The sequence below is a fragment of the Papio anubis genome, chromosome 9 (genome assembly GCF_008728515.1).
Source record: "Papio anubis isolate 15944 chromosome 9, Panubis1.0, whole genome shotgun sequence".
NCBI lineage: Eukaryota > Metazoa > Chordata > Mammalia > Primates > Cercopithecidae > Papio > Papio anubis.
This window is the reverse complement of record NC_044984.1, coordinates 13,872,217-13,889,765: the sequence shown is the minus strand read 5'-3', so window position 1 is coordinate 13,889,765 and position 17,549 is coordinate 13,872,217. Positions and strand designations below refer to the sequence as shown.

General features: G+C 39.2%; 1 long non-coding RNA gene across 3 annotated transcripts in view; it reads right to left on the bottom strand.

Annotated features, from left to right (window-relative positions):
* Positions 1 to 17,132, bottom strand: part of LOC108580905 — a 35,486-nt gene extending 18,354 nt beyond the window's left edge. Inside the window, exons 1-4 of one of the 3 annotated variants that reach the window (XR_004176010.1) lie at positions 16,525 to 17,132; positions 14,477 to 14,609; positions 13,181 to 13,389; positions 10,819 to 10,894 (exon numbers count right to left, since the gene is read on the bottom strand). This is a non-coding gene — a long non-coding RNA (uncharacterized LOC108580905). The remainder of the gene's footprint in view (positions 1 to 10,818; positions 10,895 to 13,180; positions 13,390 to 14,476; positions 14,610 to 16,524) is intronic. The other 2 variants (XR_002515561.2, XR_002515560.2) reach the window with 2 other exon arrangements.
* Positions 17,133 to 17,549: the final 417 nt, after the last annotated feature.

The following is a 17,549-nucleotide window of genomic DNA, read 5'->3' as shown; positions in this document are numbered from 1 at the left end:
CAACCAGGTGCGATGCCTCACACCTGTAATCCCAGCACTTTGGGAGGCCAAGGCAGGTGGATCATGAGGTCAGGAGATCAAGACCTTCCTGGCTAACATGGTGAAACCCTGTCTCTACTAAAGATACAAAAAATTAGCCAGGCATGGTGGCAGGTGCCTGTAGTCCCAGCTACTCAGGAGGCTGAGGCAGGACAATGGTGTGAACCCAGGAGGCAGACCTTGCAGTGAGCTGAGATGGCACCACTGCACTTCAGCCTGGGCGACAGAGCAAGTTTCTGTCTTTAGGAAAAAAAAAAAAAAAAGGATGAATTCATGTCCTTTGCAGGGACATAGATGCAGCTGGAAACCATCATTCTGAGCAAACTATCACAAGGACAGAAAACCAAACACTACATGTTCTCACTCATAGATGGGAATTGAACAATGAGAACACTTGGACACAGGGCAAGGAACATCACACCCAAGGGCCTGTTGTGAGGTGGGGGACAGGGGGAGGGATAGCATTAGGAGAAATACCTAATGTAATTAATGAGTTAATGGGTGCAGCAAACCAACATGGCACATGTATACCTATGTAACAAACCTGCATGTTGTGCACATGTACCCTAAAACTTAAAGTATAACTTAAAAAAAAAAGAAAACAGAAAATAAATAAAATAAATGAGGAAAAAAAAAAAAAAAGAAAAGAATTTCCAACCCAGAGTTTCATATCAGGTGAAACTAAGCTTCATAAGCAAAGGAGAAATAAGATCCTTTTCAGGCAAGCAAATACTGAGGAAATTCATTACCACCAGACCTACTTTACAAGAGCTCCTAAAGGAAGCACTGAATATGGAAAACAAAAACTGTTATCAGCCACTACAAAAACACTGAAGTACACAGACCAGTGACAATATAAAGCAATCACATAAACAAGTCTGCTAAATAACCAGCTAGCATCATGTTATGTGTCGATCAAATCCATACATAACAATACTAAAAGTAAACAGGCTAAATGCCCAATTAAAAGACACAGAATGGCAAGCTGGATAAAGAACCAGGACCCATCGGTATGCTGTCTTCAAGAGACCCATCTCACATGCAAAGACACACATAGGCTCAAAATAAAGGGATAGAGAAAAATTTACCAAGAAAATGGAAAACAGAAAAAAGCAAGAGTTACAAACCTAGTTTCTGATAGAGTAGACTTTAAACCACCAAAGACCAGGGCTGAGCACAGTAGCTCATGCCTGTAATCCCTGCACTTTGAGAGGCCATGGTCGGTGGATCACTTGAGGCCAGGAGGTTGAGACCAACCTGGCCAACATGGTGAAACCCTGTTTCTACTAAAAATATAAAAATTAGCCGGGCGTGCTGGTATGTGCTTGTAGTCCCAACTACTCAGAAGGCTGAGGCAGGTGAATCGCTAGAACCCAGGAGGCAAAGATTACAGTGAGCCAAGATCATGCTACTGCACTCCAGCCTGGATGACAGGGCGAGACTCTGTCTCAAAACAAAATGAACAAACAACAACAACAATCACCAAAAAAAAAAAAAAATCGAAAAAGAAAAAAAAAAATCAAAAAAGACAATAAAGAAGGGCATTATACAGTGGTAGAGGGTTCAATTCAACAAGAAGAGCTAACTCTCCTAAATATATATGCACTCAATACAGGAGCATGCAGACTTATAAAGCAAGTTACTAGAGACTTTCAAAGAGACATAGACTCCCACTCAATAATAATGGGAGACTTTAACACACCACTGACAATATTAGATCATTGAGACAGAAAATTATCAAAGACATTCAGGACCAGAACTCAGCTCTGGATCAAGTGGACCCAATAGAGGTATCTGCAGAACTCGCCACCTAAAAACAACAGAATATACATTCTTCTCAGTGCCATAGGGCACTTACTCTGAAATTGATCACATAACTGGAAGTAAAACACTCCTCAGCAAATGCAAAGAACTGAAATAATAACAAACAGTCTCTTAAACTGTTTGCAATAAAATTACAACTCAAGATTAAGAAATTCACTCGAAACCATACAACTATGTGGAAATTGAACAAACTGCTCCTGAATGACTTTTGGGTAAATAATGAAATTCAGGCAGAAATCAAGAAGTTCTGTGAAATTAATGAGAACAAAGATACAACATACCAGAACCTCTGTGATGCAGCTAAAGCAGTGTTAAGAGGGAAATTTATAGCACTAAATGCCCACATCCAAAAGCTAGAAAGATCTCAAGTTAAAAAACTAACATCACAACTAAAATAATTAGAGAACCAAGAACAAACAAACACCAAAGTTAGCAGAAGACAAGAAATAGGAAATAACCAAGATCAGAGTGGAACTAAAGGAGATAGAGACATGAAAAATCCTTCAAAAAATCAATGAATCCAGGAGGTAGTTTTTTGAAAAAATTAATAAAAGTAATAGACTGCTCCCTAGACTAATGAAGAAGAAAATAGAGAAGATTCAAATAAACACAATTAGAAATTATAAGGGGGATACTACCACTGACCCCATAGAAATACAAACTATCAGAGAATACTATAAACACCTCTCTGCACATAAACTAGAAAATCTAGAAGAAATAGATAAATTCCTGAACACATACACCCTCCCAAGACTGAACCAGGAAGAAATTGAATCCCTGAATGGACCAATAATGAGTTCTGTAATTGAGGCAGTAATAAATAGCCTACCAATCAAAAAAAGTCCAGGACCAGAAAGATTCACAGCTGAATTCAACCAGAGGTACAAAGAAGAGCTGATACCATTCCTATCAAAACTATTACAAAAAAAAAATGAAAAAAAGGAACTCCTTCCTAACTCATTCTTTGAGGCCAGCATCATCCAAAACATATCAAAACATAGCAGAGTTAAAAAAAGAAAAAAATTCAGACAAATATCCCTGATGAACGTCAGTGCAAAAATCCTCAACAAAATACTGGCAAACCAAATTCAGCAGAACATCAAAAAGCTTACCCAACACAATCAAGTAGGCTTTATGCCTGATGTGCAAGGCTGGTTCAACATATGCAAATCAATAAATGTGATTCATCACATAAACAGAACTAAAGACAAAAATCACATGATTATCACAATAGATTAAAAAAAGGCATTCAATAAAATTCAACATCCCTTCATGTCAAAAACTCTTAATAAAGTAGGTATTAAAGGAACATACCTCAAAAAAATAAGAGCCATATATAACAAACCCACAGCCAATAACATATGGGAATGGGCAAAAGCTGGAAACATTCCCCTTGAAAACGAGCATAAGATAAGGTTGCCCTCTCTCACGACTCCTATTCAACATAGTATTGCAAGTTCTGGCCAGGGCAATCAGGCAAGAGAAATAAACAAAGGCGTTTAAATAGCAAGACAGGAAGTCAAACTACCTTTGTGTGTAGATGGCATGATTCTGTATCTAGAAAACCCTATCGTCTCAGCCCAAAAGCTTTTAAAGCTAATAAGCAACTTGAGCAAAGTCTCGGGATAAAAAATCAATGTGCAAAAATTGACAGCATTTCTAGACACCAAAAACAGGTAAGCTCAGTCCCAAATAACGAATGAACTCTCATTCACAATTGCCACAAAAGGAACAAAATACCTAGGAATACAGCTAAAAAGGGAAGTGAAGGACTTCTTCAAGGAGAACTACAAACCACTGCTCAGAGAAATCTGAGATGACACAAATGAAAACATATTCCATGCTCACAGACGAGAAGAATCAATAGCGTGAAAATGGCCATATTGCTCAAAGCCATTTATAGATTCAATGCTATTCCCATTAAACTACCATTGACATTCTTCTCAGAATTAGAAAAAAACTATTTTAAAATTCATATGGAACCCCCAAAAAATCCCGAATTGCCAAGGCAATCCTAAGCAAAAAGAACAAACCTGGAGGCATCACACTACATGACTTCAAACTACACTACAGGGCTACAGTAATCAAAATAGCATGGTTCTGGTACAAGAACAGACACAGGGACCAATGGAACAGAATAGAGAACCCAGAAATAGGACCACACACCTACAACCATCTAATCTTTGACAAACCTGACAAAAGCAAGCAATGAGGAAAGGATTCCCTATTTAATAAATGATGCTGGGAGAACTGGCTAGCTATATGCAGAAAATTGAAACTGGACCCCTTCCTTACACCATATACAAAAACCAACTCAAGATGGATTAGACTTAAATGTAAAACCCAAAACTATAAAAACCCTAGAAGAAAACCTAGGCAATACCATTCAGGACATAGGAATGGGCTAAGATTTCATGATGAAGATGCCAAAAGGAATTGCAACAAAAGCAAAAATTGACAAATTTTTGCAAAAACAAATTGCAAATTTTTTGCAAAAATTGACAGACTATCAACAGAGTAAATAGACAACCTACAGAATGGGGAAAAAAATTTGCAATCTATCCATCTAACAAAGGTCTAATATCCAGGATCTATAAGGAACTTAAACAAACTTACACAAAAAAGACAACCCCATAAAAAGTGGGCAAAGGACATGAACAGACACATCTCAAAGGAAGACATACATGCAGCCACAAATATATGAATAAAAGCTCAACATCACTGATCACTAGAGAAATGCAAATCAAAACCACAATGAGACATCATCTCCCACCAGTCAGAATGAATGGCTCTTATTGAAAAGTCAAAAAGCAACAGATGCTGGCAAGTTTGTAGAGAAAAAGGAACACTCACTGTTGATGTGAGTGTAAATTAGTTCAACCAGGCTGGGCACAGTGGCTCACGCCTGTAATCCCAGCACTTTGGGAGGCTAAGGCAGCCAGATCACTTGAGGTCAGGAGTTGGAGACCAGCCTGGCCAACATGGCAAAACCACATCTCTACTAAAAACATAAAAATTAGTCAGGCATGGTGGTGCCCAGCTGAGGCACAGGAATCGCTTGAACCTGGGAGGTGAAGATTGTAGTGAACCCAAATTGCACCACTGCACTCCAGCCTGAGCAACAAAGCAAGACTCTGTCTTAAAGAAAAAAAAAAAAATTAGTTCAACCATTATGGAAGACAATGTGGTGATTCGTTAAAGACCTAGAGGCAGAAATACCGTTCCACCCAGCAATCCTGTTGCCAGGTATAGTCCCAAAGAAATATAAACCATTCTGCTATAAAGACACTTGCATGCATATGTTCACTGCAGCACTATTCACAATAGCAAAAACATGGAATCAACTTAAATGCTCATCAATAATAGACTGGATAAAGAAAATGTGGTACGCATACACCATGGAATACTATGCAGCCATAAAAAGGAATGACATCGTGTCTTTTGGATGTCCTGAATGGAGTTAGAGGCCTTTATCCTTAGCAAACTAACACAGGAACAGAAAACCAAACACTGCATGTTCTCACTTATAAGTGGGAGCCAAATAATGAGAACATGTGGACACATGGAAGGAACAACACACAATAAAGCCTGTCAAAGGGCAGGGGATGGAAGATGGGAGAGGATCAGGAAGAATAGCTAATAGATGCTGGACTTAATAGCTGGGTGTTAAGCCCAGGTATTAAGATGGGATGATCTGTGCCACAGACCACCATGGCACATGTTTCCCTGTGTAATAAACCTGCACATCCTGCACAGGTACCCCTGAACTTAAAATAAAAGTTGGAAATTTAAAAAAGAAAGAAAGAAAGAAAGAAACTGGGCTTAAAGACACTAGACAGTAGATGTAAGTCTTACACATAGTCCTAACACATACTAGTCATGTGTTTCTTAACAAAGTTACTTAGCTGGCCAGGCACAGCTCACGCCTGTAATCCCAGGACTTTGGGAGGCCAAGGCAGGAGGATTGCTTGAGCCCAGGAGTTTGAGACCTGTCTGGGCAACATGGTGAAATCCCAACTCTACAAAAAATAAAAAATAGCTAGACATAGTGGCACATGCCTGTAGTCTCAGCTACTCAGGAAGCTGAGGTGGAGGGATTGCTTGAGCCTGGCAGGACGGTGCAGTGAGCTACGATCATGCCATTGCTCTCCATCCTAGGTGACGGAGAGAGACCCTGCCTCAAAACAAAAACAAAAACAAAACAAGGTCACTTAGCCTATTTGCCCTCAATTTCCTTACCTGGAAAATAGGGCAAACACTGTCTATTCTAACTACTTTTTAGGTTACTATGAAGATTACATTGAAAAATGAGAATTTTAAAACTGTGAAGTATATATTTAGTATATGAAAGAAGAAAATATGTATAAAAAGGAGCTAGGTTAGATATTTTTATCTACACTATTACATACTTCTTGTTCTAGAACTTATAAAAATGTATACATCCACCACTTGTTAGCAGAATATAAATCATTTCCTTTTTTTGTTGTTTTAACTTCTAACACCAGTCTTTAAAATAGAAGTTCCTTATATGTAATACTCAGAAATGTGAAAAATGTATTAATTTCTGTATCTCCATATTTTCTAAAAATTCAACACTTTTAAACTAAATGTGAGAATGGGAAACTTTTCATTATACAAATAAGTAATTTAAAGTAAAATACTAAAATAGGTTTGTTTTCCTAGTGTCTCTCATTTCCCTTTTCTTTGCTCTTCCTTTCACCACCATCCATTACTTGCAGGTATAAAGTAACCTTGTGTCAGCCCCTTTGACTTATACCCCAGTAAAAAATCTCCTTCGGGAGTAATCTGCAGTCATGTGTACCCTGATACATGAAAGTCCATGTATGACTTTTTCCGTAGATAATTGCTTTGTAAGGTTCCTCTCTAGCTATACCCTGAAAGCCTAGCCCCTGTTTGGTTTAGGGGACGTCAGGCATGAGTGAGCAAGTAGAGAAAATCGTGTGCTTAGCTGCCCAGCTCTTCTGCCCCTACTGGCTCTGGAAACTTGCAATTCAAATTATTGACAGAACTACAGTAAACTGTTCCGCTAGGCCAATATGTAAACAATGCTGTTTTCCTGGCCATTAGTCACAAAATGTCAATGTTTATGTAACTATGGTCAAGATCCAGAAGCAGCAGCTTGACCAAAATTTTCCTTTCTCAATATTACAGTACAGTTCTGCTTTTGTACACAACTCACACAAATGTAGAACCGTGTGGTTATATTAAGTTGGCCAGCAAATTATGTTTTCCTTGACAGCAATTAAAGTTTTACCCAAAGATCTCCCAGTCTGAAACAACTTCTAAAGGCGTATTTTTTTAATTAAGGAAAAAAAAGATATAAATGATGCAGTAAAACCCTACACCAAGTCCAGAAAACTTACATTATATTTCAGCTAAAATATCTTTCTAATTCTTCTCTACATTTGGACAATAACATGTTGCCTTTCAACTAACATTTTTATCATTAAATATGTTAAACATCCATTGAATTTACAAACCATCAACTTGAGAAATGTACAAAAGCTCTTATCGGTATTTTCTTCTATTAAAAAAATTAATTCTTAACAATATCCATGCTTGCCTAAAACAGGAAAAACGAACATAAAAAATGGTAAGCAGCCCAGTACGGGGCTCATGCCTGTAATCACAGCACTTTGGGAGGCTGAGGCAACACAGCAAGACCCCATCTTTGCAAGATAATGGAAAAATTAGCTGGGCGTGGTGTGTGCCTGTTGTCCCAGCTACTTTGACAGCAGAAGAGGCAAGATGTCTTGAGAATTCGGGGCTGCAGTTAGCTACAATCATGCTGCTACACTAAAGCCTGGGCAACAGAGACCCTGTCTCTAAAAATAAATAAACAAACAAACAAAAAAAAATCCAAAACACGAGCTGTTGCAAATAAAAAGAATTACATAATTTAAAATTTTTTTAAAAAAGGATCTTTATTTAAATTTGAAAAAAAAAATCCTAAAGGCCTCTTATCTGATACTTAAATCTCTTTCCCATCTACCCACTCCCCAAAGTCTTTGCTAGGCAGCCACTCAACTAATTAAATTCAACTGAAAACATGGATATATGAAAAGTGAGGTACATTTGTCAAGAAACTGTTGTGCATTTAGATGATTGTGACTGATTTTATTAACTTACTGGACTATAAGGCTAAGAACACTGAATGTATCAATTTGGATCTGGCCAACCTCCTTCTAAAGAATAATAATCATAGTATCAAAAACAATAATAATAACTGCCATATTTAGTGAGCACTCCCTAGGTAGTAACAGACACTGTCCTAAACACTTTACGAACTTTATTCATTCAGTTCTAATGACCATTTGAGACAGATAATGTTATCTCCATTTTCCAAAGCGTAAGCTGAGACTTAGAGATGTTAAATAATATGCTCAAAGTAGTTGGACTAGAAAAAGTAGAATCAGGATTGAAGCCTGAATCTGCCCATCTCCTGAACAACTGTGTCCTTTGATCATGCAGGGACTTGAAAAATATAATTTTATTGAGGATCAAGACTAAAGGGCTTACCAAGAGATGCTAAAACCATGTCTGGAATTCATCTAGACTGGAGCAGAGAATCATAAACATGCACATGAGGGCCTATAACTTGAGCTATGGAATTCAGAAAAGTAAACTTAATCAGAAAAGAGCCACTAGGTCCAACAGTTTATTTGAAAAAGAACCAAACACAGAAAAGTCGGCCAGCTAGAAAAGAAACAAGCCTGTACCACCACTTCCGGAAAATAAATTTCAGAGCATGTGCGCTCATCAATGCAGGTCAGGGGAGTAAGGATAAAAGGGACAAACAGCTCCCCACTCACCTCACCCCAACAAAGGATATGGAAAACAAGAGACAACAGAGACAGGGTAAGAAGGCTGAAAGTTATTTTAGTTGCTTTAATCCTCAGTTCATCAGCCATTAGAGTATTGATTATACTATTTTAAAAAGGGTGGTTGGGGAATTGAATGAGATAAAACATGTGCAGTATTTAGCACAATATCTGACGTAAATATTAATAGCAGTAAATATTAGCTGCAGTTAGTATTGTTCTAGAGAATCTCCTACAGCTAACTATAGTGTAGTTTCATGCAAATAATCATTGACTGCAGTCAGAAGACCCGGTCTGGGCCCGATGCAGTGGCTCACCCCTGTAATCCCAGTAGTTTGGGAGGCTGAGGTGGAAGGATCACTTGAGCCCAGGAGCTCAAGACCAGGCTGGACAACAGAGTGAGACTCCACCTCTACAAAAAATTTAAAAATCAGCTGGGCATAGTGACATGTGCCTGTAGTCCTAGCTACTTGGGAGGCTGAGGTGAGGGGATTACTTGAGCCCCAGAGTTCGAGGCTGCAGTGAGCTGTGAGCACATCTTTGCACTCCAGCCTGGGTGACAAAACAAGACCCTATCTCAAAAAGAAGAAGGAGGAGGAGGAGGAGAGGGAGGGGGGAGGGGGAAGGGGGAGAAGGAGTATGTGGGGGAAGGGGAGGGGTAGTGTGTGGGGGACGGGGAGGGGGAGTGGGAGTGGGAGAAGGAGAAGGACAAAGAGAAGGAGAATAAGAAGGGGAGAAGACCTGGTCTGAATCTTTTGTTTGCTTTGTGTTACCTGGAGCATTAAGCAAACATGATGATTTAGCATGAAGAAATTTAAGTTAATAGATATTATAGACCAGTTTCTAATGAAGTAAACTCCAAGAAGTTAAAAAAAAAATGGCCAGAACTACAGATACCGATTCTTAAAATGTCAACTGCTTTAGGAAAATTAGAATATGTTAAGTCTAGATTTTAGGAAAGCATTTGACAAACTTTCATAATGACTTTAACCCATCAACCACAGTCATTTTAAAGTCCCTGTCTAATGTCTCCAATCTGGACAGTCTCTGAGTATGGTTCTGTGGATTACTTTATCTCTTGACAATGGATTGTTTGTCTCGTTTTTGTATGAGCGTCATAATTTTTTCTTTATTTGAGATAGGGTCTTACTCTTTTACTCAGGTTGGAGTGCAGCGGTGAGATCATAGCTCACTGCAGCCTTGACTTCTTGAGCTCAAGGGATCCTCCTGTCTTGGCCTCTCAAGTAGCTGAGACCACAGGTGTATGCCACCAAGCCTGAATAATTTTTAATTTTATTGCAAAGATGGAATCTCACTATGTTATTCAAGCTGATCTCAAACTCCTGACCTCAAGCCATCCTACTGTCTCAGCCTTCAAAAGTGCTGGGATTATAGGCATGAGCTATAAGTCCCGGCCCATAATTCATTATTAAATGTTGCATGCTGTGGGTAGAAAAACAATAAAGACTGAAGTAAGTTGTATCTATACCCTGAAACAGACACATACCTTCTTCTTTCAGGCAATTAGTATGGGAGTTGAGTCAATCTAGTCAGTAGGTGGGCTGGGTTTCGGTTTTGTTTGGCTCTAGTTGCCTTCAGTGCACCACAGCTTCAAATTCCTCCAGCTGCGGGTTGCTTTTGCCTTGTGTCTATTGTGGAGTCTGAGACACCTGAGGGCTTTCTTCTGTTTCGGGTCTGTGTTCAGCTTGCAGCAGGCCCAGCATGCCTCTCCACAGGCATACGCGTCCCTCTGCAGTAGTCTAAGGTTGCCTGCTTGTTACTTGCTGCCAGGCTCCTTGTAAGACAGGGCAAGGGGTTTCCCTGGTATAGCCTCAAACTCAGGAAGGACTCTTGTGCCTGGGCCATGGCCTGGGGCTTTCTCAGTACTCCTCCCCCTCCTCCATCTTCCCTTCTCATCCCCACAGCAAACTCCGCCTTGTGTCTAAGAAAGGTCTTGCGTGGAGAGTTTCTACTCTCCCCTGGTGGCAGCTGACCTCTCTGCTTTGTTTGATTGCAGGTTGCTGAACCAGACAAGTGCCCTTGGCCCTCCCCCAGGGCACATGGCTTTTGCTTCGAATAACAGCAGAGACAGAGAATAGCGAAGGCTTTGTACCTGCTTTCATCTCAGAAAAGGAATCTCTCAGGTCTCCTGCCTGTCTCCAGTCTTTCTTGTGAATTCCTCATGGAGCCTTATGGAAAAGGATTTGAGAATGAGTGTCTATTCTTCTTGAGTCTAGATCTCTAGAAGATTCTGAACTGTCTCACTAGCCTAACACTGGACCTTTAAGAATTTGTTAAAATTTTAGCTGCTTATTTTTTACCCACTCTTAAGACAGCTGCCTCTTTCTCTACTTCCACAAAGATGTAGCAATTCATGTGCCCCATCTCTCCTCAGAGGACCTGTTGCCCTTTGAAATTCAGTTAACCTGGTTGTCTTGTGACCTCAGCTTTTTCACAGATTCAAGAAAATTTTTTGATTTTATAAGTTATATAGCTTTTCCTCTCATTTTTAGGCGAGGGGTGACATGCTTTAAAGGTTTCTATACCCTAAGAGGAATGATTCGGATAGGGCTGGCAAACTCAAATGCCTACAAAGTTCAGGTGGAGAATATACGTGATCAAACTAGTCTAAGGGTGAAAGGTGTGAATTATGAGTAAATGAAGAATGCTTGACTATCTGAGGGCACACAAATATTTTTTAAATGATGCATGATAAACCAAAAATGTCTTTAGAATTCAACTGACAAGTTGAATTTCCTAATTAAGATATTAGCAGAATTATGTGTTCAAACCTGGTTAAGCAGAACTGGTTGATCGATAACTAAAAAGAGCTTTAAAATGCATCATTTTCGACCTAAAAGGAAATTCTTATTGTCATGGCCAGAAATCTCTACTTAGTCCTGTGCTGATTTTAATATTTTAAGGTTTGGAATGAAGATATAAAAAGAAGAGTATTCTGGTTTTCTTTCATGAAACTAAACCAAGAGTTATTGCTAATATACTTCATATTAAGATTCATGAGGTGCTTGACAGGTTAACATAAAGAGACTTAATATGCATAAATGTAAGGTTCTAAAATTGGGCTTAACAAATCTACTTCAAATTTACAGGTGCATAGAATTGGTGAGAGCTGACTTACTAATAGAAGTTCATATGGTAATGACTGATGATTTTTATCAGGTGCAAATTTAGTGAGTCAAATGATGACATAATTGCCCCCAAATAAGCTGCTCTGCCTTAGGTTATAATAACATCAGTGGAAGCAAAGTGTTCAGAACAAAGGAAGCCTTTAGTCCCACAGATGAGACACATGTGGAGTGTCTTGTTGCTGTATTTTACAAGGGTCATTGGCTTACTGGAATTCAGAAAGAGAAAGATGGCCAGGATGATAGTCTGGAAACTGTGCCCTCTGAGGAAAAGTTGAGTCAGAATGTTGAGTCTGGAAAGGGAAAACTTGGAAGAACAGAATAGCATCTTCAAACATTAGAAAAGAGCAACGAGAGAGACTTGGCCCCCGCAGACCAGAAACATTCTAAATAACAGTGAATGAATTTGGATTCAATGAAATTGATGTAGTAAGTGTTATTTGATATGTTATTACTTTTGGGGTAAGGTGGACTGAAACATTTTCCCCTCCAGTCAGTGAAAACAAAAAAGTAGTGATTAGAGAAATGTGATTTATGTTTGTACCATTCATTATTAGTGAATGCAAGAAGACTGTGACGTGTCGGAGCAAGGTAGGAGCAAAATCTCTGTTAGCAGGAAGCCAGGGTTATGAATTTTATAAGAATGTGATCAATTTTATGTTTATGAATGTAATATTAATTTCTCAAGTAGACAAGAGTTTTTTAAAGAAAATCAATCTTTAAACTGGTAGAATGGATTTAACTTCAGATACTCATGGAACCTAAGAGGAAAACAGCTATAGTACAAATTTAGAACCCACTGTATCCATAAAAAGGTAGCTCACTCTTCCCACCTCCCCAGGAACAGTAACAGACATTGAAGCCATGCTGTGTCTTCCTTCACAAAGAAGCTATAGCTGGGTGGAAGAGAAAAGCCATCAATTTCTAGTAGTGAACAGAAGCTACAAATTGTTCAAGATACAGTCAGGACAAAGATGCTAAAAATTAACTTTATTTCCAGGGAGTAGCTTTTGATCCCAGGAAAATAGGGAATGGGGCAAGAGCTATTAAGTTTGGCGGGATAATAAGTTAGAAAACCTTCAAAAGGCAGACTTCTGAGCCACACGAAGTATTTACTCGCCATGATCTATCCAGAGAAAAGCGAGGTCCATCCTCACTGAATTGTGCCCCTCTGTCCAGTATAGTAGAGACACATGGAAATAAAAGAAGGGGTTTGACTACACAGGGTGCAGATAAAAAATCTGGTAAAAAGGCCTTCAGTTCATTGCCTCTTAGTGAACAAAATAGAAATGTATAAACAAAGGATTATTTAATATAAAGCCATCATACCCGAAGAGAGGTAGCTTAATTTCTAATTAAGTCTGGGTGCTAACATAAGTGTAGAAGTAAATTTACAACCACTAATCCATGGAACATAGAGAATTGCTGCTGCTGCTGCCGCTGCTGCTGGTGGGAAACCTTGGTCTGCTCAGCAAGTTCAACATACATGAGAAACAACCAAGGATTCCACCAAAACGAATGCCAAAGTGGAGGAGATGCTGAAAATAGAAAAACACAATGCAATAGAAACTCCAGATTTTGAAGCAATACTTGCCCCCCAAAGACTATATTGTCACACATACATGTGCACGCGCACACCCATACACACACAAAATTTTTTTTTTAAACATAGAAATGTAGGAAAATTAACTAGAAGGAGATTGCAGGGGTGCTCACGTCATCATGCTACTCTTCCCTTGCTTAATCTCCCGTTTCTGCCATCTTGTTTCCCAAAGACGGACCCACTCATTCCACCTCTAAAAGCTCAGCCCTGCCCTGTGTGCAGACGGCCTCACGTGAAGCCTCACATGCCCTCAAGCCTCAGCAGGAGCTGGGCCCAGTGCCTGGGCATTGCATGCTGGGTCCTCTCAGTCACTACTCTTTTCATTGAGGAACATGATCCCAGACTTATTTGGGATCACAGCTCCTCCCTAGAAATGTAAGTAACTTCCAGTTCTCTTAGTCCTGACTATGCCTCGAAAAGCTTAGAGCTTCTACTCTCCACGAAAAATGGATGATTTGGAAATTAAGATCCCATTTCTAATCCCCATTCTCCAGCAAATTAATGTGCCTAGTACTCTCTTTTTTTAAATTCCCTTTGGGAAATGGAGCTTTTTGCCAGAATCTCCTCCTAACTGCTAGGCCCCTGTTACCACGAGCTGACGTTCTAAATTGCACAGATCTAAGTTCCTAGAGAGCTAGGACCATATCTGGTTGGTTATAGCTGAATCCCCAGAGCCTCATGCACAGCTCATGCTCAGCAAATATATTGTTTTCAAATGCGTGAAAGGATGGCTACTCCCTTGCCTTGTATTCCCAATCACTCTGTTCTACCCAAGTGCTGAGACGATCCCTGAGTTAAGTAAGATCTTCTGCTGCCCATTGTGTCCCCAGGATTTGGACAGACTCTGGCATAGTCCTTGGGCAAATGTCTTTTCTGTGAGCCTGGGCCTCAGAACCTCTTATGCACCACTAGAAATTCTCCTGTATCTCTCCCAGAATAAATGGCCTTCTTGGTGATGGTACCCAAGCTACTGAAATTTGGAAGCATTTATCCATTCACTCATTGATTCAACAAACACTTACAGAATGCTAGCTGTTGTGAGGGCACATGCAGCAGAAGTTGCTCTGTCAACAATGTTGAGGAGGAGATTCACAGAGGAGTGGTGGGGGGGACAATAAGGAAAACAAAGCTCTTTCCTGATGCTAAGATCCTGTGCTTTTAAAGAAAAAAGTGAGAAAAAGGAAGGGTAAATAACATGATCTGATAATCAATATAAAACGAAGCAACCAGATACTATCATAAAGCAATTGCTTTCATAATTATTATTGCAAAATGTATGAAAACAATAGATGCAAATGTCTCCTGAGAATGGTAAAACATCTCCCTGTGATTTCCCTGCCAGAACTGCATAATCTGAATCTAATTACCAGGAAATAATGTGCAAGCCCCAATTAGCAGACATTCCACAAAATAACTGACCGATGTTTTTCAAATCTGCCAAGGTCAAAAGGCAAAATAAACACTGAGGAAGTATTGCCGCTTAAAGAGACTACAGAGACTCGACAACTAAGTGCAAATTGTGATCCTGGGAAGAGCCATAAAGGACGTTATAGGAACAGTTAATAAATTTGACTATGAACTATGGATTAGACAACAATATGATATAAATGATATTTGTAATTAACTGTGGTTATATAGGAGAATGTCCTTGTTTTATGAAATAAATGCTGAGGTATTTAAGGGTAAAAGAGCATGATGTCTGCAACTGATTCTCAAGTTGTTTAGATAAAGAGAGAATGATAGAGCAATTGGGGTAAAATATTAACAACTGATTAATTTGGATGGTATATCAGAATTCCTTCTAATCTTGCACCTTTTGTGTAGGCATGAAATGTTATCTAAACAAAAAGTTATAAAAGTGTGAAATCACTCAGGGAGCTTTGCTCACTTCTGTAAGAGTGTTAAGAGTTAAGGAAGGACTGATAAGTTAAAACGTAGATAACTCCACAAACCCATTCTGCCTACCAAATTATGGGGTCACTATCAAACAACTGTCCTGTGAATAACAAGTACTTCTGGCAATAAAACACTCCTATTAAATTTAGACACAGACCTGAAGGAGTTCAACAAGATCCAAACAGGAACTACTAAAGGTCATTGTCAAACCTTAAGGCTGGTAGCAGAAGGTAAGTTTCTTCCCTGGGCAAGGCTGTCTAGTGAGTACTGCAACCCATTCTCTGATAGAAGGTTTAGAAAACCAAGCTAGAATGTCTAGAATTTATTCCAGAAAACAGATCTGGAAAATTAGCAAAACCTCTTCTTAAACAGTGGCTTTAAAAAAATTAAAATTAACTTTCACTGTGTTGGACACCCTATGAGTTGTTGGTCTTTCATTTCATTGTCAACAGAGCCCTGCAAGACTGGTGTTACCGTCTCTACTTTTACATATGAAGAAAATGCAACTTGAGAATTAGTGTAATTCGTTCTAACTCACAAAGGTAGGAAGTGATGGAAGTAAAATTCCAACACAAGGTCTGTGCTACTTCAAAACCCAACCCATCAAGACAGCACAAATAAACTGCATTTTGAAGAATCAAGTTTCATTAAATGATAACTGAATGCACCCCAAACTCTAAATTAACTAATATTAAATTATTACATGAGAATCTTAATAAGACAGCCCTTAAGGCAAAAGATGACTTTTTATTGACTCCAAACATTGTCAGAAAACTTTTCTTTTCATTTTAATTCAAATATGTTCACATATACACCAGACCTTGGGCTTTTCCCTACGCCAGTGGTTTTCACTGATGGTTCTCTCTCTCTCTCTTTCTGTCTCTCTCAATCTCTCTATCTCTCTCTCCCGCTTCTCTCTCTCCCTCCCTCTGTCCCTCCCTCACTCTCCCACCCCCATCTTTCTCCCTCTCTCTCTCTCTTTCTCTCTCTCTCTTTCTCTCCCCCTCCCTGCTCCCTGTCCCATTCCCTTGTCTTTTCTCCCTCTTTTAGACTGAGTGGTATAAAGAGTTACAAAGTTTTCTGCTGCCCTCCAGTGGTCTTATCCTGGAAGTGGCAGTCACGATAGGAAAAATAGCAAAACCTTTATAGAAGATAATAATAAAATGACACTTACACTCTTTTAGTGTTTTAAGATCGTGGGCTTCAGGGGACAGCACCTGTGGTTACTGAAAAGTTATTTAACTTCACAGGGCCTCAACAACCACATTTATAAAGGAAAAGTTAAAATATCTCCTCATGGTTGTCCCGTGGGTTGAGATAACATGCAAAAAGGTTTTGAAGTACAGTACTTGCTCAATAAAAGAAAAGTTTTACCTTATTTAAGACTGACAACTTTATATAAGGTTAAGGAAACTGATGCTAAGCATAAATTACTTGTTTTTTAAAGTTACTTCAGCCAACATTGTGGGTAGAACTAGACCTATAATTCAAATTTTCATATTCTAATTCTAGTTCTCGTCATGACATCTCAATATTCCAAAGTAACAATTGCTAATAAGGAATCTTAAGAATTTTTAAAGTCTTAAAGGGATATTTTCACACACTGCTAGTGGTTACCATTAAATCTGAAAAACATGCATTCCATTGATCAGTAGTCACATCTCTAGAGCTACATCTTAAAAATTGTGAGACACACACAAAGATTTATGTAGTTTTTCCCAGCACTTTGGGAGGCCGAGATGGGCGGATCACGAGGTCAGGAGATCGAGACCATCCTGGCGAACACAGTGAAACCCCGTCTCTACTAAGAAATACAAAAAATAGCCGGGCGAGATGGCGGGCGCCTGTAGTCCCAGCTACTCGGGAGGCTGAGGCCGGAGAATGGCGTGAACCCGGGAGGCGGAGCTTGCAGTGAGCTGAGATCCGGCCACTGCACTCCAGCCTGGGCTACAGAGCGAGACTCCGTCTCAAAAAAAAAAAAAAAAAAAAAAGATATTTATTAAATAAACTTTGGTGCAAATAATAACAATTGGTTTTATTTATTGGAAAAGTTCTAGATGCCAGATGCTGTTCTAAGGGTTAAGAATGTATCAACACTAAAATGAAGTTGGTACTATTGTTATCTCCATTCAACACATGAGGAAACAGAGAGACAGAGAGGTTAAGTAGCTTGTCCAAGATCATACATTTAGGAAGAGG